A 24,994-nucleotide genomic window follows, 5' to 3' on the forward strand; every position below is an offset into this window, starting at 1 on the left:
CGAGAAGGCTTGACTGGCCAGCACCCCTATCTAATCATGTTTATAGCAGGAGATTGGAGGTGTGTTTGCTCATTACATATATGCATGGCTACTGTGAATATTGCCTAAAAACAATGGGCCTTATCAGGAGTTGGGCTGAGCGTTAACAATGCGGCATTAACGCTATTACCGCCACCATACCGCTCCACCCAATCCCCCATTTGGGGGAAACTCGGACCTTCACCTCCAGCTCTGAGCTGGATTTGAATGCGCTGAGCTTGCCCCCATTTTTGGCGCAATTACTGTGGTGCAATTACCTCCCCCAAGGACTCATTAAAAATGGGGACTTACCCCGCAACCGCAACTTGTGATCCCGCGCTAATAGCACCGGACAAAGTTGCAATAACACTAATTGCGTTGGGCAGTATCCCAGCAGATTTGCTGCTGGGATGCCGTCCTCTTGTGATGACGCTCAATACACTGACGGTATTGTTGCCTAGTCCACCTCCTTCCCCCATTTAGTTGCTGCAAGCACCTTAGATTCTATCTAGTGTTCGGCTCCGTCTTTACTCTTATAAGGGGCTTCTTTTCAACCTATCATCATCATCTGAAGGAGATCCGTGTGCATTTTGGGTAATCTGTGATACCAAATTTCTTAGAACAAGCGTTGTTTGTATGTATTATTTTTTACTGTGTTATTATTACATAATCAGCTCATGTTAATTATAATAACAACAATGTGGTATGATTTCCTAATCTCTTTGTGCCGTGCCTGGCCTCCCTTTAGAGTCAAGTGTTTTGCCATTAATTTAAAATAATAGATAAAACAGCAGTGAAGAGCTAACTCCAATCCACTTTTCTTGCAAACAGTCAACTGCATCCACACCACTCTTGCTTCCACTTCCTCTTGGGGTGAGAGCTCACATGCTAAGTACTCGCCTCTTACATGGGTCAGCCTGCACTTCATAAATTCATATATCCGAACCAGCCGTTTAGACTTTTGCGTTAAATACATTGGGTATCAATAAATGGGTAATATAAACACCTATTATTTCAGCGCTTAGAAGTGGGAGGAATCTGGCATGAAGCACTGCATAAGAACACATATTATTGTAGTTAAAAGAGTAGCAAACCTACCTTCTAGGACCAAACAAATTCCTCACTGGGATCAAGATACATTTTAGGAACCCAGCTTAAATTAGAACTTGAATTAGGTCCAGTGTAAGATTTTTTCCCACTTGACTCTGTTGCAGTGCAAATGAGCTAGGAACATGTGCATATAACTCACATAATTTTTCATGTCTCAAGTAGTGCATAACACAGCTAGAGTGCACACCGCAGTAAGGCCAGTAGCGGACAGGTGGAAGCGAGCGCTGTTCCGGCTGACAGTATCATGGGGGGATGTTCAGAACGCATGTGCTGTTGTCTTCACACCCCAGGAGAGTTGGGGACCTGCCTCAGAACTTGCTCATTGGAACCCCCAGAAACTAAACTGTCCCTTCCATGTGCATGTGCACGTCTGTTTGATTTGTTTTTTGTATAGTGCACACCTATTTGGGAAACAACCGTTGGAGCTGTGCAACAAGGAAACACAGTAGTAGTTGGGTGCTGTGCAACAAGGAGACACAGGAACAGGCTACAATAATCTGGATACAATTAGAAGGTTAGAATATGAAAGGCACAGCTAGGACTCAGAGAAAGAGGGTAACAGAAGGTTGCAGGCATGGGATACGGTTTAGGGAGGGCAAACCCACTTTGAGTCTGAGACATTTCGCAGATTAACGGTCCATGAGATGTTCTCTTAACTGATGCACCATCACCCGTTTTCCCAATTCCCCAAGTGTGTCTGATTTTGATGGACCATAAGGAGTGAAAGCCACTCTCCCTGACATTGAGGTCAGCTAAAGCCAATTGATGTATATCCCTTCCTGAGTATAAATAAGCAGTGGACACTGGCAGATCGCGGAAGACGGGAGGAGGAATATTGCAAGGGAAAATGGAAGATGTGGGGTTTTGGCCCAAAAATGATACATGACCAACACTTGAGTTGTTCCTTCATAATGATACCGTTTGATCCTGTTGTATCTTCACAACGATTGCATTTAGCCACTATTTGTCCTATTGACATATGCAGGCTGCATTAGCCCAGCCTTTCGTTTGTCATACTTTTCTTTGACGATGCAAAGATCTTTTATTTTCGCTCGCCACACCCCATCCACGTGCATAGTTGCCATGGTATTTGGTTACTGTGGACTTACAAAATAGGGTCAGTATCACACAGGTTCCCATTTGTCAGAGCCATCAGGGGCGGGCATATGATGCTCAAGTGGGGTTGTTTCATAAGGCTAGACAAGTGTACAGAAATATTTTTACCAATAAAATAAAAACATTGTCGGGGTGCTATGCAACAAATTATCAAATGTGTCAATTTTGGAGGCTTATTAGCTATCTGTATCATCCACACCGAAGTCTTGTTATTAGTCAAGAAGCCTGAGAAAGACAGATCCTATTACTCTATGGGTCATGCCCGGCTCGAACATGGAATTAAGGGGTATATATATATATATATATATATATATATATCGTCAAGTTTTTTCCTCTGTGCTACTGGGCGAGGGCTGGAGGTTTCCACATGGATTTTTAATTTTTGTATCATTAAAGAAGAATTTTAACCGGCATTTGGCTACAGTGAGTTTTCTGGGAGAACGTAAGGAATGACTCCAATTTTGACACACCACTCTGGGAGTGCGGCTCAAAACTGCACCGGTGCGGAGGATTGTATATATATATATATATATATATATATATATATATATATATATATATATATATATATATACAAATATATACATATATATATTTGTAGGAAGGTTCGTTTGAGCCAAGTCACACATTCCACAACGCCACCTAGTAGCCATCGCTGTAAGTTCACCTCCAGTTCTCAGCTTCAACAGCAAGGCAATGCGGGTGTGCAAATTAACTCAAACGCAAACCTTTTTTTATCCAGGAAATTGTCTTTGTCTAAGAGGACAGTGCTATTTTATATATAGATTAATCAACCCAAGACAGACATTTTGCAAGGCTGTCAGGACAACTACATACCTGGTTTCATCCTTATAGGGCTCATCAGTGCAGTATAGTCCTGACTGCCTTGTGGCTGGAGCATTTGGCCATGTTTTCACAACACCAAGAAAGTTATGGTGGGCTTAAAAAGGTTTCGAAGAAACCTTTCACCTCAAATGTGCAAGTAGGAAAAAGTGTCAAGTCATACACTCCACAGCGCCCCTACATATATAAATATTGCCCTGGAATTTATCATATTTTTGCCGTACTTGACTTCATGGGCAAATTCTCTGCAACAATCCTCTTGGCCTAATCGACAAAAAGGATGGGAGAGAAGGTCTAATTCCAATGACATGGACCAGTTTCACAGGTGGGATTTTAACCTTGGAAATTTGCCTTGTTCTCACCCTACTGGTCAAGCGATCCTGTGCAGGGTTCGTGAGTCAGCACTAGGCAGTATTAGTAGGCTTTGAGACACCATTTGACAAACGTCATCTATTAATATGATCCAAACGTATAAGGTGGGGTATTGCTTCTGTCCTTCTAAAAATGATGATGGCTCAAAACCAAGCACCCACGGTTTAGGTAAGAGTGGACAAGAAACTCTCTCTCTTTAGTCGGGTACATGCAGAGGTTGGTCTCAAACAGGGATGTGTGTTCTCACGCCCATGTTATTTAACTTGCACATGGCAGATATGCCTGCAGCTCTGGGTATAGCTTGCCTGCTTCCTGCTTAGTTAGGCCATAGCCACTTCTAGGTTCTTAGCTTTCAATGAATGGGGAACTTCTGGGTTCGCAGCTTTGTCTGAGGGCGATGGTTATTGCCTGGAGGATGCTATATCCATTAATTATGCAAAGATTAAAAAGGTGCTGTGCCAGATTTAAGCACATTCGAGATTTACACCTGCGACTATCCCTACCACCACATTAACCAGAGTGGAGTCACCGCTTCTGAGACCAGCACCCTATCCGGTACTCCAGCACTGGCAACTAATGATTCTTGGTCTATTTCCAATTTGAAAATCAGACACCCCAGTGCCATCTCCACAAACCACTTGAAAGCTGGGTGAAAGTGCAGCATGCCAGTTTTCTAAGTCGAAGTTAAAAGGACCGTACCAAACGCAAGCCATGGGGTGCTTGAAGGAACATGATTGTCTTCAAGACTTTGCAGGAGTTGTAGAGTTTTCTCCAGTCTTATTATACTCAGCGAAAGCTCGTGCCACAGTTTGGGTCCTTCTGCGAGAAGAGTCTCCCACCATGATGTTGCCCCTTGTAGCTGATGAGCAAAGATTTCTCTTTGGGTTGTAGCGATCCCTGACTTAGGTTAGGTACTCTGGCCCCACACTCTCGCCTGTCTGTTTCCATTTCCTTCCCACTCTCCGCCTCCCTTCCTTATCTATGTCTTAGCTCTTGCACTACCAGAAATGTCAGGCCTAGTATGGTAGTCGCCTGTCTGTTTCCATTTCCTTCCCACTCTCCCCCTCCCTTCCTTATCTATGTCTTAGCTCTTGCACTATCTGAAATGTCGTCAGGCCGAGTACGATAGTTAATTTCACATCCTTACTTCTTCATGGCCTGTAAGAATGTCATTGTATTTTCCCTTGTTCCCTCCCTTGCCTTGAAGTGCTTTGAAACACACTGGGCCTGATTCATGGAAATGTTTTATAATGGCGTAATCCCATGTGTATAGGCGCTGTTTAAGTAAACTATCATATCATATCATATCACCCCAGTAATCTCTGTGAGTGACGGATAGTATTTTAAACTCTACTCTGTGTCTGCTTGGAAGCCAATGGAGGGATTTCAATTCTCCCGGGGATGTGTTCTTGTTTCTTTATCTCTAAAATCAAGTGGGATGTCCTATTGTGGATCATCTGGAAATAGTGTATTTGTTTACGTGGTAAACCAGTGTACATGCCATTATAGAAATCCTGTTTAGATAGTAACATTGTCCACCTTGGGGTGAAGTTCAAGGAATGGTAGTATGTTTGTAAGCATGTCTAAGGGAAAGCAACTTTTTCTTCTGGTCTTCAAGTCCTCTGACACCTGGTGTCAAGAGGTCTTGAGCGATGACACGTACCTGGTTTTGAGACCCAATGAGTGGGCAGCCCCACGATGTTCACCAGCACCGGGGTCAGGTAGATGTAGCACAGATGACTCTGCCCCCCAAGAGTACACAAGCCTCAGAGGCAGAGAACAGGCAGTTTCTCCCGCAACCCGGAAGGGCTGCCCAGATTAACGTGGTGCTAGGACAGCACCAGGCACTGACTAGGGTGCCAGAGTTACTGGAAGGCAGAAAACTCGATTGCAGGCACGTGAAAGGCACAAGACACAACCAGGAGCAAGAGATAAGGAGCGTCATCACACTACCAGAAAAAAAGGGCGCAGACAACTGAGAGGCCAGAGCAATAGGTAGAACAGAAAAAAAGCAAGAAACGCTGGCCAGAAACATTCAGAACTAATGCATGGAGTAAAGAGGAAGGCACAGGAACGTGGTGACGAGAGAGTTGAGACGCACAGAATGCCCATAATAGCCTACTTTTATAGTCAGAACAAGGTTGTTATATGGTTAGTAGACGATGCTGCTCTGGCGCCATGCGTACCAACATTGTGTTAAATGAGGCAGTTGCCATAATGGTGTTCCAATATGGCGTCACCCAGCCGTGCAGTCCCACCGCGACCGGAGGAACATGCTCTGGGTATGCGGGGGTAGAGGACAGCATGGCAGCAGGGCCAGGTGCCAAGGAGACCCCGGAAAGCAGGTAAGGCGCGTCCCAGCAAGTGTCGCCGATGCCAGCGCCACAGAGGAGAAATCCGCCACGCTGCCTGTCTACGCACTTAACCGTGAGGGTAATACCAGGGCGTGACACCGTGACACCAGGAAATAGAACCTATGAATACGACATGTGTATATGTGTATTGCATAAACACTTGCACTTTCCTTCCATATGCTCAAGCAGTTACACCATTCACAAGGTGCTGTCATCCCATGCCCGTGTACTCGCACCATCCGCCAGTTAGTGCCCTTGTATGACTCCATCCTAGCATCATTTGCCATTGTTAGTATGTAATGCTGTGGTACCCACATCACGTGGCACTGCTCCCATTTATAAGATGTTTCCATCAAAGGTCCCGTCACTCACACCATCGACGGATATTGCCATCAAACCCCAAGGTACTGAGACTATTGCCATACACTGGCAGTGATATCATGCACGAGGTCTTCAACCCATACTCTAGACCAGGGTTGCCCAACTCTGGGCCTCAAGGGCCAGAATCCTGATGGGTTTTCAGGATATCCCTTAATATTCATGAGCAAACATTTGCATATATTTAGAATCATTGTATGGAAAATTAGCTCATGCATATTAATTAGGGGTATCCTGAAAACCAGGCATGGATCCAGCCCTTGTGGCCTGCAGTTGGACAACCCTGCTCTAGACAAAGAGAAATGCTTGCTTACAATTTTCCAAGCACTTAGCAAGAACTTGGAATGCTTAACTAACAGCCCCCAAGCAGTGATGAGGTTTTCTCTTCTACAAGCAGTTCAGTTTTTCCTTCAGCATAAAGTAAACCACTTGGAAAAGGTTCGCAGACTTTTTATTTCACTCATTTATATTTATCGTGCCCTATACATGTCTGGATAGGACTTAATAAATGCTTAAAAAGACACTTTGGACGCAGTTTGATTGCTTAGACAATGATTAAGAAATGCCTTTTATTTTAACGAGGGAATCTGCATATTTACACCACAGAATGTAATAATATAACCCAGCAGGAGGGACACTACCAGTCAGGTAATGTCCTGGGGTATGAGTTCACAGCCTGAGTGAACCGAGGGCTTTAATGTTAGCCCCAGGGCATTACCTGACTAGTAATTCCCCCATGCAAGGTTGTATTGCTATTAGTGCCACGGCACATTGTACCAAGGTGCTAATAGTGTTTTTTCTCAAGTTGGGGAAACAGCGTGTTTGCCTTTTCTCAATTTAAGAGAAAAACAAGATGGCCGCCATAGAGCTGGGGAAGAGAACTACACGTGGTCCTATCTCCCTTTCCATGGTGGTTATTGCCGTGTCAGGTATGCGCAGGAAACACTAGTGTTCCTGGTGCCAGCAAGGGACTCATGAGTGCCAGGGAAGTGGAGTGGCAGTGGAGAGAACTGTGGAAAAGGGCCATGGGGAGCGGGGGTAAGCGGAGGCTGAGGAGCGCAGAGCCCACTTACCTTGGACCCGGTGGGGGAAGACGATGGCCTCCAGCTCCGAGGAGGCTCGGAGTGGGAGTTTTTACCATCTGGTAAAGCCCCTGTTCTGAGCCTCCTGATTGGCTGGGAGGCCGCCACCTCCCCATTCCGGGGACTAATTTTGTTTAATGAAAGTCACGTGCATCCCAGTTATGATTAGGTGAATCCAGTCCCTAAAGGTATATACGGATTTATATAGCTTAAACCAATCGAGCATGCAAAAACTATTAGATATGAACAGCTGTTATTTAAACATGCGGTGTGTCGAAAAGTAAGACTACATGAAAACTCTGATAGCTAGGAGTTAGACTGCGCCTCAGTCCACAAGCAACCAGAGGCCTGGTGCTCTGTTGAATTATGTTACTGGCCCTCTTTGTGTAGCGTGTTATTTGTCATTTGCCGAAAGAAATTGGGGGTTGTGAGTAGGAGTGGCTGAAACAGCCGGAATTTGCTCAGCAGAGAGATTGGTTAATTCTGGTTGGAAAATGGAGCAACATTGGCCATTTGAGGGATTTTCCATCCGAAATTTCTTTTTTTTTGTGGATTTGCCTGAAATTCTAGATCATTAGTAGGCCGTGAAACATTTATTTATGCTGCCTAATTGGGCAAACTTTCAGCCCAAAAATGCCCAAAAATGATACTTCAGGCAGGAAAGCGTCATTTCCCATGATAGGCAAATCAGGAAAAAACTGCTCTGCGTGCAGAGCAACATTGGGGGCTATTTGCCTTTGGCGATGTAACTTCACGCACCCCTAGTTATGGGTGGGTTACAGGGGGCAGAGGAAGCAAAGCAGAGGCTGCTATTGGAGTTACTGAGAGATGCAAAACTCAAAACTTCATTATTCTAGAATTCTTTCTCTCTATCAAATCCACCTGTTCATGGCCCTAGCGCCAAGATGCCCTTGGGCGTACGTGCGCTCAATACATTTTGTTAACATAACATAACATAACATAACATAACATAACAAGCAAGCCAAGTTTCACGGCTGCCAGAGTGTGGATGCGTGTGTGCGCTTTGCGTGCTATATTTATGTGGGTTTTACTTGGTATTGGTGTTCAGCAAGTCATGGCCCATCCCCTGCTTGCGGGGTAGCATGGGGGTGAGGTGGAAAAGGTGAGTGATAATGTTAGGGAGTGTAGCAAGGCCTTTGTGCGATGCATGCCAGCTTCTGGTAAAGGGCGCTATCGTAGAGTTGGGTGGATGTCGAACAGGGTGGGAAGTTGAGAGTTGCATTTAATCATGCACTCAGTCATTCGCTGGCGGTTAGTATTGCCTCGCTGGCCTTACTGGTACCAGTGTGCCCTTACAACCACTCCCATCATCCTCCTGGCCTTACTCCAAAGGGCAGAAGGCTCAGCTTGAGGGGATTACAAACCAACGCACCTACTACATGTACACTCTTGTGCCAGAGGGTCTCGCAGAGTTCCTCCCTTGGCACTGCACGTTTGTTATCTTTACGCACAATTTACATTTTTTATTTTTTATTTATTTAAATGTATAAAGCGCGCACGCAGTCCAAGGGCATCGAGGCGCTGTATGCAACAAGGGGGTCATTAGGGTACATTATGGAACAAGGGGGGCATTAACAGACACAGGCTCCTGTCGCCACCCCACAACATACACACGGGACATGCATCTAGGAGGAGGAGACAGGCAGATACGCGCCCTTAAAAGGCAGGTAGGATTGAAGAGAGGCAGTGGCATTTGACGGACTCTTCCGCAACTCTACCTGCCTTTGGGTTTCGTTGGTACGTGGCTATAAGAAAAACGCCTCATTTGCCCCATGGTCTCTGCCTGCCCCCTGTTGCCCTGGCTTGGCGGACCCGCAGTAGGCCTTCTAACCTCGGGTCCCTGGCCCCTCGACAGCGGTGCACCTGCTTGCTGCGCATGCCTGGGCACAGCTGGTGCCCATTATATGGACTGGCAGGGGCTGGCAGGAAGCGCACTTTACAAGAAACCCTGAACGTCAAAGGGAGGAAATGGCAGCGCGCCCCCTCCCCCCAGGCCCCCTCCACCCCATACACCTGCTGCTAAAGGACAACGAGCACGTGCAGCAGCTGCGAAAGCTCCCTGGGCTGCCATAAAGCTCAGGGATCCCTGCGGCTGGGGGGCGGACGGCTTACACGAGGAGGAAATAGCACCCCACAATACCAACATACGACCGGATGGGGAGGCTTGAAGAGGTTGCTGGAAGCCTGGACGGAGGAGGACTAGGGTTTCGAGTGCGGGGGCTGCAGCTGGACGCTTGTAATAAGACCTCCCCCCCCACCTCGCCCGCGCTGCCATCCCGAGGACCCCCCCCCCCTTCTCTGGAGATGTTGCAGCCACAGCTGCATCTGGGTAGAGCTGGCGGGGCAGAGGGGACCTCTGATAGTGCCAGGGTCTGTTTTTATTTGTTTCTATTGTTGAAGCTGTGTAGGGCGCCAGATCAACTATGCCTGCTGGAGCTTCGAGGCAGCCATTCAAAAGGGGGCGGGGCGATGAGGGTGGGGGGGCTTCGATGGTCATACGCGCCCCTTCCATGCATATACTACTTCAAACAAATCAAGTTAAGTACTCGTCTGAAGGCAATTAATTTGCCAATAACGCTCAGACTTTGCATAGAGTAAAATGAGCGTAACCGTTTATAAGTGCGTCATTCTCATTCATCCCGTGAGCCACTTCCGTTTGACAGGCCCTATGCTGGGGTGTTGCACGCGCTGACCAGCGACACAGAGCCCCTCTTCTATGTTTACAAGTCTCCCTCACAAGGGCCCTTGCAAAAGCCAATGAGCTGCCAATGTTTGTGTGGCGGATCAATAAAGATGATTTTGAATCCGTTTGAAGTGAGATAACTGGCTTTAGAAGAAATCATTAATAAATCAATAGTTCCATGACACCCCGACGGACACAAATATAATGTTAAGTACTTTTCAGTCTTTCATTTGTCCACATAGAGGCACCAGGACATCCCCCTTTCCTCTGCCATTCCGAGCAACCAAAATCCAATCAAGAGGTTCGGCCCAATATTTCCCCAAAGCATCAACCTCCCTTTGCTTCGTATTAGTAAGAATAGTTGTGTAAAAACCGAAAACAAATAACAAGGCCTTGAAGACTGAGTTTTTTTGGGTCGAATTACGAAAAATGCTTTTGTTTTTTTGCACCTTTCTTTTATTAATAATGGGGGCGCACCCAACCACTCCCCCTACCCTAATTAATACCCTTACCCCACCCCCATCTATAATTTAATAACAATGTGCAAAAAGCACACAAAAATGTTGACAAAAAAAACCTCGATCTTTTCAGCCTCGTTGTTTTCTGGTTCGGTTTTTCTGGGCATTACCGTAAAATCACAATCACTTTTTTTTAACCCATACACATTCAGACATTTGCATTTAAAATGTTCTGCTACAGTAATAGCATACCCATTGAAATGTTCAAACCAACATTTTAGGGATTCTGAGCTAAATGTTGTGTCTTATCTTTTTTTCACACCAATGGATTATCATAACCATTAACCAATGTCCCCTCCTCCCAAATCAGACAGGTTGCAAGCCTGCCTTCGGAGTTGCTATCCACCCCTCTTCCCAAATCAGACAGGTTGCAAGCGTGCCTTCGGAGTTGCTATCCACCCCTCTTCCCAAATCAGACAGGTTGCAAGCCTGCCTTCGGAGTTGCTATCCACCCCTCTTCCCAAATCAGACAGGTTGCAAGCGTGCCTTCGGAGTTGCTATCCACCCCTCTTCCCAAATCAGACAGGTTGCAAGCATGCCTTCGGAGTTGCTATCCACCCCTCTTCCCAAATCAGACAGGTTGCAAGCCTGCCTTCGGAGTTGCTATCCACCCCTCTTCCCAAATCAGACAGGTTGCAAGCCTGCCTTCGGAGTTGCTATCCACCCCTCTTCCCAAATCAGACAGGTTGCAAGCGTGCCTTCGGAGTTGCTATCCACCCCTCTTCCCAAATCAGACAGGTTGCAAGCATGCCTGGAATCAGACAGGTTGCAAGCATGCCTGGAATCAGACAAGTTGCAAACATGCCTGGAATCAGACAAGTTGCAAGCATGCCTGGAATCAGACAAGTTGCAAGCATGCCTGGAATCAGACAGGTTGCAAGCATGCCTGGAATCAGACAAGTTGCAAGCATGCCTTCGCAGTTGCTATCCATACTTATCTCACCTAATGTATAGATCATTGCTAATGGCTGTAAAGAGGCCGCCTTATGGCTCCACACGCTGTGCTTTCGGACCGGCTAGGTAGAAGCAAGAAAGAGGATCGCAAGATACTGGGGGCCCTGAGCAATCTCCTGAAGCAGCTTCACTGGGGGTGCTGCTTACTGGTTTCATTTCCACCAGTCTTTTAGTTCCAACACTTCCCAGAGCTTTAATTCTCATTTTTGTAGTTTCACGATTAACCTCAAGAACTTTTCCAAAGCATTTCGTAATATATTGATCTGCCTCTTTTGAGTGTCTTCTTTCCACAGGTGATTTTGTAATTAGGACAATTCGTGCTTGTTTCTAATTCTAATTGGAGACGAACAACTTTCTCTCATTTAATGTTTTGATCCAAATCAAGCTTTAGACCAGGAAGAAATAATGGACATCTGCTGTAACTGGACTGGCACGACCCCCTCAGAGTCAATTGGGGGATGCATTTATTTATTTATTTGTTTTTACATTCATAGGCGCTAGTTGCAGTCAATTAGAGACAGAGCAAAAAGTACCAGGCAGTTTGCAATAAGGAATAACAAGCACTTGAAATGCCCAAAGGAGTGCCATTGAAGCTAGCCTGGTGATCACATCATTTGGTAGTGTGAGCCTGTATGTCTAACAAAAGATCATTATGAGAGTAAAAAGGTGCACCTATCTCTCTCTCTCTCTCTCTCTCTCTCTCTCTCTCTCTCTTTCTCTCTCTCTTCAGAGTAAAAGTGCAGGATGTGAAGGCTTCCTTCACCTGAGGCTCTGGAATCAGGTCCAGCCTAACCTAACCTAACCACATGACGACCTGGCTGGGGGGTGCTTCCTAAGGCCAGGCGGCCCTGCAGCAGCACTACTGCTGCAGCTTTGAAGCTAAGCTAGTTGGGGAGTGTCTTGTGGGGTCTCCTGAAGCCAGCCAGTCACCCCTGTTTTGAACTAAGCTGGTTGCAGAGTGTCTCCAGAAGCCGGGGGCCCCTGCAGCAGCCGTGCTGCTGCAGATTTGGAGCTCAGCTAGTTGGGGAGTGTCTTCTGGAGTCTTCCGAAACCAGCCAGCCAGCCCCTGTTTTGAACTAAGCTGGTTGAGGAGTGCCTCCAGAGGCCAGGCAGGTCCCTGAAGCAGCCGTGCAGCTGTAGCTTTGGAACTAAGCTGGTTGCGGAGTGTCTCCAGAAGCCGGGGGAGCCCTGCAGCAGCCGTGCTACTGTAGCTTTGGAACTAAGATGGTTGGGGAGTGCCTCCAGAGGCCAGGCAGGTCCCTGAAGCAGCCGTGCAGCTGTAGCTTTGGAACTAAGCTGGTTGCGGAGTGTCTCCAGAAGCCGGGGGAGCCCTGCAGCAGCCGTGCTACTGTAGCTTTGGAACTAAGATGGTTGGGCAGTGTCTCCAGAAGCCGGGGGAGCCCTGCAGCAGCCGTGCTACTGTAGCTTTGGAACTAAGATGGTTGGGGAGTGTCTCGAGAGGACTGGCAGGTCCCTGCAGCAGCCATGCTGCTGTAGCTTTGGTGTTAAGCTTGTTTGGGAGTGTCTTCTGAGGCCAGGTGGGCCCTTGCATCAAACATTCTCCTGCAGTGTTGGAGCTTGAGAGGCCTGACAGACCCCTGCAGAGTTTCTCCTGGGGCCAGGCAGGCCCCTGCCGTAGTGATGAAGCTGGAGCTCTCCTGCTAAGCTGGTTGGGGAGTACCTCCGGAGGCCAACAGGAGCCCGAAGCAGCCATGCTGTCTTAGCTTTGGAACTAAGCTGGTTGGGGAGTTCCTCCAGAGGCCAAGTAGGTCCCTGCAGCAGCCATGCTGCTGTAGCTTTGGAGGTGCTTCAAATCTTAGGTTAAATCTTTAAGTTTTAGACTCCAACTGTCCAGCCCATTTGTAGCATTGGAGCTCCCCCAGTTTCTGCTCATTGCGTTGGCTCTTCTCTATGTACTGTCTAAGCATTTTAGCTCCCTGAGCACAGCCTTTACATAGGATCTGCTGAAATGCCTTCAGACCCTCGCGGCCTCTGCAAGGCTTCCATTGCTCTGGAGATCTTACAAACCTTTTCTCAGCCTTATAATTACCCATGGTCTGCTTTTGTTTTTTAGCTCCCAATAGTCCTGATATAGCCTGACACCTGATCCAAGTTTAGCCATTTTACAGCGGCTAGTCCATGCATTGATTTCACAGTTAAACATCCTCAAGTCCTGCCTAGGAATTGGAGTGGCACATGTTTGACTTTAACAATGGCGTGCCACATGTCTTGACTGACCCCAGAGCTTTGCAATTCCTGCCGTAGTGTTGGAGATCCATACGTTTCGCTTTAGCTTTGGTATTCTACAGGTGCATTCCTAACTTTGGAATTCCCTAGTACAGGAATAGTTTGTGATCTTCACCAGTCCCCTTCTCAGAAATCCACTTCATATTTATGGACTACCCCCAGTACTGCCTTAACTTTGGATCCCTACCAAATTGTTGCTTAGCCTTGAAGCTACTCGTGTTCTGATTCTCTTTCAGAGCTCCGACAAGTCTTGCCGTAGCTTTGAGACTCCTTCAATTCTTGACATAGACTTGGAATGTCTTTGACTGCTGATTAACTCTTACCTTCGGACAATGCCTTATTTAGCTGTCAAGTAGCCTCAGAGGCTTGAAAGTCTGAAGCACCTCAAGCCTGTATCAAAGGTTCTTCAAAGGCCTACCTTAGTTTTAAAACTAATTTTATTCCCCAGTTAGCCCCCGGTTGTCTTCAAACCATCAGCTGCTATTTTACTCATTTGTGTAATGACATTAAAGCCCTCATGGCATGGTATCCCCCAGGATGCCTCAGTTAGCTTTAGGGATCCTTAGTTTCACGGGGTTAGACCCCCTTACGAATACTCTGAGACTCTTTTGTAGCGTCCTGACAAAACTTCTATAATCACACAATTAGCTTTGAGATGTCTTCAAGTTCTGGTAACTCCTTGGGATCTATGCAAGCACAGACATTGCCAAGGAATGCCCCCAAGTACTCTGATAAAGTATCCTTCAGAACGCCAAGTAGAGCTTTTTGGTTACATGCCTTTTCACTGAAAAATGTTTCATTGAAAGATGTTTCATCGAAAATGTTTAATTGAAAACTTTTTCACCTAATGTAGATTAATGACACTTTTCACCGAAAATGTGTATACCGAATTTACCCCATTTGTTTTTATTGGTCCCCTGCCCATAAACCCCTGTTTTCTGCCCTTTAAAAAAACACCCCAAACATCCCCAAAAATATTTTTTTTATTTTTATTGCTTTACACTCTTTCTTGAAATCCTGTTGCACATCCTGAATCACATTGAGAAAGTGAACATAAGCTGATTTGCTTTACGCTGGAACTTGAATTCCTGTTGTGCATTGAGAAAGTGAACATAAGCTGATTTGCTTTACGCTGGAACTTGAATTCCTGTTGCGCATTGAGAAAATGAACATAAGCTGATTTGCTTTACGCTGGAACTTCAATTCCTGTTGTGCATTGAGAAAGTGAACATAAGCTGATTTGCTTTACGCTGGAACTTCAATTCCTGTTGTGCATTGAGAAAGTGAACATAAGCTGATTTGCTTTACGCTGGAACTTGAATTCCTGTTGCACATTGAGAAAATGAACATAAGCTGATTTGCTTTACGCTGGAACTTCAATTCCTGTTGTGCATTGAGAAAGTGAACATAAGCTGATTTACTTCACGCTGGAACTTGAATTCCTGTTGCGCATTGAGAAAATGAACATAAGCTGATTTGCTTTACGCTGGAACTTATTTGCTTTATGCTTAAACTTGAATTCCTGTTGCACATTGAGAAAGTGAACATAAGAATAAAGTGGAGCGCACCGCGGGAGTGAATATAAAGAGAAATGTGGCCTTCTCGAACTTGTAGTCAAATTTCCCAGACTGTTTTAAGAAAGTGATTACAAAACGAACTCATGTACACTGGTGCTTCATGTCCCAGGTCCGAAGAGAGATTTAACAAGCAAGTGCTTAGAAGCACATTCTACACTGGGACCTGAAATCCAAAGTGCAAGCAAGCTGTGAGCGAGAACTATTGCGTCTGCTGGAAGCCGAAGACCTCCTGCTAATTTACATCATTTGCTTAAAAAAATAAAATCCTTGAACACTAATAATTTGTTTTGAGTTTGTGAGAGTATTTCATTTATTTGTTAAAACAAAGTATACAAAAGTAGTAAATAGACCACAAGCCATCCTAAAATGTCACAATAATACAGCTTGAAAACTTTGTGCAAATAAAAGAAAAAATAATCAGGGGATAGAAAATGTAGGGCAGGCAGAATCCTACAGCAGCTCCTTTCTTCCTACCGGAAACCCTGTGAGGTCATCTATAGGAACACCCGTGATGCATTCCAGACTATGCTATGCATCATAGTAAAAACATGGAGTGGAGTTCAGTTGTTTTGGATCGTAGCTGATCAAGCCTCAGAATAGATCAACTATACGTATTTAGGCAGCAACAGAGATGTGTCAATTCTCTTCCAATTAAAATGGAGTGAATGAGTTGAGTGAGTTAAAAGTCAGCCTGCCAATCTGATACTTGAAACAAGCTCCTTAAGGCAACCGATGTGAGGAGTGATGAAGTGGGTTAGCGAGGCGGCCATGTGCCACTGGTCGGTAATAAGCCGAAGACTAGTGACATGGAAGACTTTAGAAGACCCGCCATTACTGGATGACCAGAGTTCATATTACATAGAAGAGTTGGACGTTCTCCAGCTGGAGTCGGTTGACAAAGTTTGCGCAGCTTAAATATTTAGAAATCAGATGACTGAAGAGGGGCTGAAATATACAAGAGGGTGGGCAGTAGTTTGAAACTGACTGATGTCAGAGCTCCCAGTTTGAAGACATGCTGCAGGCAAGCAGTGCAAGCGTTCGCACTGAACAGCAGCAAAGAGCACCCATGGTTGTGAGCCTCCAGTTCCATAGAGTGTTGCTTTTTTAGTGGGAATAATCCCATGTGTCTTTTTTTGTTGCAGTTAACTACTTTGCATTTCACAGTGGTTTCAGGCATTTTCTACAATCCAATTTCTCAAGTGCAACACAAACTCCTTCAGTTTTTCACAAATCGATTCCTCGGCTAGAATACGAATGCACTAATCTAAGCTAGGCACAGCATCAGACGTGTCATCAACTGGGTTTCTAATAATGGTAGGGATGCCAATGCCTTCTGGGCTCCACCCTTCCGACTTTCTTTTGTGATGGCTGAAAGAACCTGTGGCAACGCCATCAAAGCCAGGACTAAAACATGACCAGCCCCGTCCATTATTAACCATGGCTTATCTTCTTGATGATTTGGCAGCCAAACCCTCTTCCCATCTCATCTACTATATTTCTAACAGGCTTGTTGTGGACAGCCGTCAATCTCTTGTTAGAACTTTGGAATGTTAGCAGTTCGTTTGCAGGCAATGCACTGTCAGAGAGTAGTAATATGGCGTTATCACCGTGATGGGTAACCGCCTGGCAGCCCTAGTGATAGGCCCGAGCGAAGCCAAGGCCTTTAATGAGGGCACCGGGATGTTACCCCCGTTCCAGCCCTTGGAACGGTTACCAAAGTGGTAACCCGGGCTGTTAAAAATAAAGGATTTTCATTCATTGCAGCGTTCTGGTACATGTAGTCCAGCATGTATAGTATGTCGAGGAATACAAAATGACATGTGATGCAAATGCCAGGACGTACAGAGCATGATTTGAGAGCTCTGTTTGGGGCTACCTTTAAGAAGCAGGAGTGGGCATGAAACAGTGATGCTAAGTGAGAAAAGTGGATCACGGATTTTTTGCTTTACTATCTTTAGCAGGCTTAAGGACGTTCAGATTTAACAGTTTGCATGCATTTTACTATTGTGAGCCCGAAGACAAAACATACATGTGCTAGAATACTGGCAGGGCCGACTGCTAACTTTTTCTAAACGCTTAACCCCATAGGTTGTAAGGGGTGTCTGTTCATTCAGCCGAAATGTGGCGAACATACAAAAGTCACTGGCTTCTTCTCTCCTACCACCATAGATACAACACCATTGTCTTCAGGCATAGCAAACCTTGAAACCCTTGTTTTTAATTCAACATTTTTATTTTATTGAGCATTTCTTAGGCGCTTTATACAACAAAATTGTGTTTCAAAGCGCCACAAGGCTACATGGGAAGGGAACAGGGGAAATAGAAACAATGGCAAACAGTAATATAAGTCATGGCCCTACTAGGCCTTCTGGCATTCGGCCGTGCACGCGCATTGAGAAGTGCATTGAGGAGAAGTGCATTGAGGAGAAGTGCATTGAGGAGAAGTGCATTGAGAAGAAGTGCATTGAGGAGAAGGGCATTGAGGAGAAGTGCATTGAGGAGAAGGGCATTGAGGAAAAGTGCATTGAGGAGAAGTACATTGAGGAGAAGTGCATTGAGGAAAAGTGCTTTGAGGAGAAGTGCATTGAGGAGAAGTGCATTGAGAAGAAGTGTATTGAGGAGAAGTGCATTGAGGAGAAGGGCATTGAGGAGAAGTGCATTGAGGAGAAGTGCATTGAGAAGAAGTGCATTTAGGAGAAGTGCATTGAGGAGAAGGGCATTGAGGAGAAGTGCATTGAGAAGAAGTGCATTGAGGAGAAGTGCATTGAGGAGAAGGGCATTGAGGAGAAGTGCATTGAGAATAAGTGCATTGAGGAGAAGGGCATTGCGGAGAAGTGCATTGAGGAGAAGTGCTTTGCAGAGAAGTGATTGAGGGAAGGGGGTGGCACGGGGAACAGAGGAGTGGACAAGTGCTGGGGGAGGGCCCGGGAGGGAAGTGCTAAGGGGGAGCTGAGTGCTAGTTCCTCTTCTACATCAATAGGCATCGATAACAATAACTCTTTACTTAATCTTTGCCTGTCTCTGCAACCGCTGTCATTAGGGAACACTCTGCCTCAGCCGGCACAGGGAGTTCTTGCCACAGCATATTTCATTGTGGTAGAATTCATCGAAATGTTACCACATATTTTGCTGCAAATATATGTGGGGGCTGGGTTTAGGAGAATAATTAATGTAGGGTGGTTAAGGGGGGGGGGGGATGCAGGGTTCTCCCTGCATATATTTACAGCAAAATCTTCCAGTAAAAAAATAAAAAAGAATTCAAGGAGTTCTAATGCGTTCGATAAAACCACATAGCACCCCACGGCCTACTATGGACGATGATCTTAATACGGCTTCGATTGCTAGCACAAACCTCTCAGCCAGCCTGAACTTGGAACGTATTGTTGGACGGTCTAGGGGAAGGAATAGATACTTGCAGTCTAATTTCTGAATCTATGACGAATGACAGATGCACCACTCAAGCCACCAAGCCTCAATACAATTGCCATCACGGCGGAGGCTATTTTTGGCATATGCTCCACCTTGGCTCGCGAGCAGATAGCCGTAAAGGAAACTCTAGCATGGGTAGTAGATGCCATTTTGTCAAACACTTCAGAATCAGAATCACTTCATTGATCACACATTGATCTCACTTCAGGATCAGAATCACTTCATTGATCAAACATTGATCTCACTTCAGAATCAGAATCACTTAATTGATCAAACATTGATCTCACTTCAGAATCAATGAGATCAAATGAATAAACCTGCAAGGCTGGGTGAGGGCGGGGGTGGGGTGGTACAGCCCACACACCCGAGACCGGTGTGCGAGTATATCTGATGCCCTTCCTCTTCACCGATTTCTCCGCCTGTAATTACGACGAAGAACAGCAACAGAGGAACTTTGGCTATTGCAGGACTCTCAGATTCTGATCGCATGTGCAACCTTAATATTTCCTCTCCCTTTTCTACCAACAATCCAGGCAATGATAATCAGAAAATCCAAAAAGAACAATATGCCTCTTGCGGCAACTAAATTTAAGAAAAACGCAGGGGCTTTAGTTGCAATGCATAATTCGGATATAATTTGCATGGAAGCACAAACTGGTTTTGTACTCTCAACAAAAAAATCTGTTGTTATTGGAACCAGAGTGTCTTTGGTATATACCTATGGCACATTGAATACATGGCTACAGGCTCCCGAACGAGTATCTAGCAATTTAGGAGACGAATTGGGTGCCCTATTGCCCTCCAACAAGATTAGTATTGGTGTACAAAGTATCTGCCCCACGGCTATGTATATGTAGCCAAAGACCTTACTCGGTTGGCCCCAGCATTTTCTCTACTGCCAAATTTGTGTAATATTGGTGTTCAGAATGAGTCACGTCCTATGACATGAAACATCGACAAAGGACCACCTCACGGCGCTCCAGTTACATCAATTGGTAAATTCTACAAACAGACATGGAGTATAAATCCACTGCAACCAGCCAAGGGCTATATTGGAAAGACATGAAGGCTCACCAGATCCTTTCCCACTAACGGAAGCCCTTTTTGAAATCCTTCTTGCTTGTGCTGGTTTTTACAGCAAGTTTCTCAATTCAGAATTATTACATCTGTCAACATCGAAAGCATTCAGCTGCCTGCCTCTGATAGCCATATTTATTGGGTAATTGCCACTTTCGATTCTCCTGTGGTTTCTGCCAGTATACGCCTCTACTCCCGGTCACTTCGCCGAAATTTTGTTTTTGCGATTTAGATTTTAGAACCGAAACAGAGGCTTTTTCCATCATTCGATCCCATCTACTCTAGTTATGGGAAAAGAAATGACTTAGGCCAGGATCCCACTTGGAAGACATCATGAGAAACCAATCGCCACTCTACAATTCAACAGGCAATGACAAATAACCATTGGATTCCTGCAACTGGTCTTTCATCACATCACTGACACCTATAGTCCTCTTGATCTTTACCATTCTTGTCATGGACCACTCGTGGCTACCAGTCTTTTGTCAATCAATCTAAAGGTTTAAAGTTGATATGTTCTGCCGATCTATTCTTTTTGCAAGAAACCTGTCTTGTGAAGGTACTGGCCTTTGATGGCTAAACTACATATGTTCGTAGAGCTACCACCAGGGACGTCATTTCACCAAAATGCCAGGGGTAGCAGAAGTGATATCACATGACCCTTGCACTCTGATGACATCACAGAAAGTGATGTCATTTGACCCCACCCCGAATTGACATAACGGGAAGCAATGGAACACAACCTTTCACCCCTTGACAAAACAGGAAGCGGCATCACATAGCATTGTTTCTTAGTACACTACGAAAAATATGGTTACAACATCAATGTAATGTGATATACATTTCATACACGAATGGATCACCATTTGCATCGTTAATATCAGTGTGTATAGGCCTATATTACCAAAATACTGTGAATGCAAGCAGACGTCCAAGGCCAAATGATGTGTTATTATATAGCAGTTATGCTTAAGCACTTTATATAGAACAAACATACATACAACATCACCCAACCTGTGTTTGGTACTCATTTATTGATGACAAAAGGCTGAGTTGGCCTTGCCGGGATTCAAATTTGCTATCTGCTGATCACAAACACATCGCAGCAGCGAGTGCTTAACCCACTAAGCTATCTTACTGGCTATACCTATCTTACTGGCTATAGTAAAATGAGCAATTACATGTCTGAATGTCAGGAAGTCCAAAGCAAATGTCTGTGTCCAAAACTGGGTGACTGAAAAAATGACCTTTTCCAATTTAACTGCATTTACTTTGTACGTTTTCTTCTTTGAAAATGTGGGTGAAAGCCCCGCACCTCCACCCCTCACTTCCCCCACCATAACCTATTCGCTTACCCTACCCCACACGTATATTTAATTTAAATTGACTGAAATTTCCCCAAAAACAAAGAAAAAATTTGGTCAAATTGAAAAGGTCGATTTGGTGTGCCATCAAGTATGCTGATAAGATCCACTCACCCAGCAATGCTCCTCCTGCAGCTTGGAACACTCACAACTGCTTTGCTAGGTCAAGCTGGTCTCCCTCTTTCAGTCTGGCACCGGCCTCCAGCTCTGCTTTCCGCTGCATAAACTCAGCATCCTTTAACGGGTTTCAAGCGCTCTGCTTGCCACACCGCTGATCCAGAGATGTCTGCCTGTACCCAGCGGTTCGAATACCTGCTACCACCGCTGACTACATTTCCACAAGGTTGTCGGCTTTTAAAGTTCCCGCCACCATGATTAGTCCAGAAAAGGCTAGACCTCCCACTCTTGAAACAGTAGTCCGGCCTTACACTTGCTGTCCTCCTCCTCGTCTCAGTGCACAGAGGACGTCGGTATTTGTGTGTATTAAGAAAATGAGGAGGTGTCTCTCTTCATCGTCTGAGTACCAAACTGGTATTTCTTGGGGAAGATTTTAAGGAAAGTACAGGGGAAAAAGCTGACAATCACCTGCAAAGGCATGAGGGATAGAGGGTTTGTTATGAAACAGAAATGGGGGATACCATGTCTCCCCACTCCCCAAGTCTCTACAACCAGGTGATCCTCCCTCGCATATTCACCCTCAGGGTCAGGATTAAAGAGCGATGGCCTTTGCCTGGCCACCCGAGAGGAGGCTACAGGGGAAAATAAAGTGAGGACGCCCTCAGGTTCCTCACAATCCTTTTGATAATCCAAGTTGCACCACATATCAGAAGAAGCTACTGAGTTGGGGAAGGATGTGAGACAACGTGTTAATATCTTTCTATATCCTGCCTTTAGTTCCTAGTGGATGCTCTACCCTATACACCGTGTTGTGGGAACCAATCCTCTTGTCTGGATTGTGTATTTGCTTCACATTGCATACGCTCTCAAGTATTGGATTATAACGTCAACTTGACTCTATTTAGTGACCACGCCACACTAAATATGTCTTTCACACCGTATAAACGCTGAGTTTTGGGTGGCGCCAGTAGTAGGTTCACTTGCAATACACAAGGGAATCGAATTCTATGGTCTGCATTAAATGTAGATAGAATTCATGTATTACTTGCCATTTGTAAGCTTCCTCTTTCCACTCTATTGCAAATGTATTTTTGGAATCTTGGGTTGGTCTTGAAATATTTATTGCCTGCTCCTACGCGTAGAACTTGTATGATTGAGCCACGTAATAGGTATCCACCACTTTTCGATAGGGAAATACAACTAGGAAAGAGGTGCCATTGAAAAGCTATTTGCAACATCAAGCGTCCAAAATCTCTTACACTAGAGGAAAAAAACTAAATGCTAGGATCAGTGCGCACCCGCTTTACGAACTGGTTGCGGGTCATAAGTCCAATTTGAATCCATCCAACTGGAACATGATCTACACTCTGCTAAAGATCCATGACATCCAAACATTTTGGCAACTCCATGGTATGTATATATCGGACCAATCCTGGAAAGAGATTTGTAGCATATCTGAGACAACATGGCGCGAACGTATTGGGATCAATTTTTGGGATAGCTCTATAGTAGCATGTGATCCCAACGAGGGGGATTACAATACCATTGATAGAATAATTACATTCGACGATGCCGATATCATTAACATCACATGTAATCTTAAGGGACTTGGAGCGCCAGAGCCCCGACAGTTTAGCTAAGGTGGTACTTCAAAGGGACCCGACTTTATGGGCTGAAGTGTTGCGGCCATTATTCTTTGAAATAATGCGATATGGTAGGTTTCCCCAAGAGTTGGTGCTCTTCCATTCTTACACCCCTTCACACGAAAGGTACTAACAAAGACCAGTACAATTTCCGTCTGCTGGCCAAGCTGGACTCAAGCAGCAAAATATTTGCATTGTTTTTGTTGGAGCAATTTAGCACCAGGGCAGAGTCGATGAGATTAATTAACAGCCGGCAGAAGGGATTTCGAAAGGTCTGCAGCAGCACACATAGCCCGCGGGCCTTGAAACTACAAGCCGCTGATATAGCCAAACAACCAAATGGGTTATCCAGGGATGAGGTGCACTCCCGTAGTTTATACGATGATTTAAGCAACGGCTTCCTTTTCTGACCGTTGTATTTGGATATTTTTGTGATTTCGAGAATTGTCATTTTGACATGTTTTGCTATATTCTACTCGTATGCTGATTTGTGGGCCGATAAGTTTGCTTCTTTTACCTGCCCATCCCCTTTGTCCTTCTTCTACAGGGAAAGGGTCTCCCGTTATCGCCATTTTACGCAATGCCCTTCTCACCCTTGCCCTCGAATCATTAATCTATCTGTCCCTGTTTTCTTGTACCATACTCTTCTTTTCTTTTAATTTCTTCTGCTTTTTCTTTTCCTCTAACCATACCCCAACACTACTGCCTGTCCTATGCTTTTTTTTAACTAAGTTGCCTTACCATTTCTCCGTTTGAAAACCCAGGAGATGGCAGAAAAATATTTATGTTTGTAATTCCTCCGAGAAGTGTCTTTTATGTTCGCCTTAAATGTATTTTGTCATAATGATTTCATTATTTGTATTATTGGGCTATTTATTGAGTGTGGACGTAGCTTCGGGAAGCAACGGAGCTCTTTACAATCATGGGGGGAAGAACACAGTGAGGGAAGCAGAGAAAAGGAGCAGGGAGCATATAGGGGAGGGTGGGAAATTGGCAGAGAGGGGGGAAGACAGTTGGGAGCAGATCACTGAGTCTCAGGAAGGGTGGTGAGTGCAGGGTCGGTGAACCTAGGTGTTAAGGAGGAGCCATTCCTTGAAGAGGAAAGTCTTGAGCTCTTTCCTGAACTTTAGAAGCTAGGGGGCAAGTCTCATGTAGACGGGGAGGAAGTTCCAGAGTCTTGGAGCATAGACAGAGAAGGCCTGTCTCCTGCACAGTTGTAATTCAAGTCTGCACATTGCCTTACTTCTGGTGGATCGCAGACCTCTGGAGATGCTGAGTTTCTCAGTGAGGTAGCTTGGGGACTTCAGGGTGACAGCCTTGTAGATGATGCAGCAAGATTTGAAGATAAGGGCTTGCAGTGGGAGCCAGTGCAGTTCGATGAGGGTCGGCGTGATGTGGTCGAATTTGCAGAGTGCTTTAATGAGTCTTGCTGCAGCATGCAGGACACATACCAGGGGTGCCAGGGAAGTCGCTGGAAGGCCTTCCAAAAGGATTTAATATGCAGATTTAAATGTTGACGGGCTACCAGTCAAATAGGTCCCTCTGAATGTGGGCACTAACCGCCGGTGCTTGGCCACAGGACACAGTACCTGCTGCCTGTCTGGGCCAGTTGAGATCACGAACTCTCCGAGTGTCTCACTTTCTTGATCTCACTGCATACCCCTTTCTGCCTCTCTTTCATTCCCCCTCCTGATCCGTTGCACCGCGTATATAGCTCTGCTCCTTCGGGAAAGCATGGGGATTGAAATGGGACTGATCTGGACTGCTGGAGGCCAGTCTGGCCAACTCAAACATTTTAACCTCTTAACGGCCCTCCTTCGCTCCAAGTTGTAAACTCGGCTTCTGGGCAATTAAGCTCTGCTAGTGCCCCAAAACACTGATCACCTAAGGCAGGGACCTGTAACCTGTGGCTGTCTATAGTGGTGGGTAGCAAGGCTTTCTTTTTTCAGTAGGATAATAAACAAACCTGGCTATATCTATCTATCTATCTATCTATCTATCTATCTATCTATCTATCTATCTATCTATCAATCTATCTATCTATCTACCTTGATATATGTAAACTTCTTATAGAAACATGTAAAACAAAAA

At 45.3% G+C, this 24,994-nt stretch overlaps 1 protein-coding gene across 1 annotated transcript in view; it reads right to left on the bottom strand.

The window, feature by feature from the left end:
- MMP11 (matrix metallopeptidase 11) overlaps window positions 1–24,994 on the bottom strand; it is a 175,881-nt gene that overhangs the window by 63,473 nt on the left and 87,414 nt on the right. The window lies entirely within an intron of this gene.

The sequence above is a fragment of the Ambystoma mexicanum genome, chromosome 10 (assembly GCF_040938575.1).
Source record: "Ambystoma mexicanum isolate Mex_15411 chromosome 10, UKY_AmexF1_1, whole genome shotgun sequence".
Taxonomy (NCBI): domain Eukaryota; kingdom Metazoa; phylum Chordata; class Amphibia; order Caudata; family Ambystomatidae; genus Ambystoma; species Ambystoma mexicanum.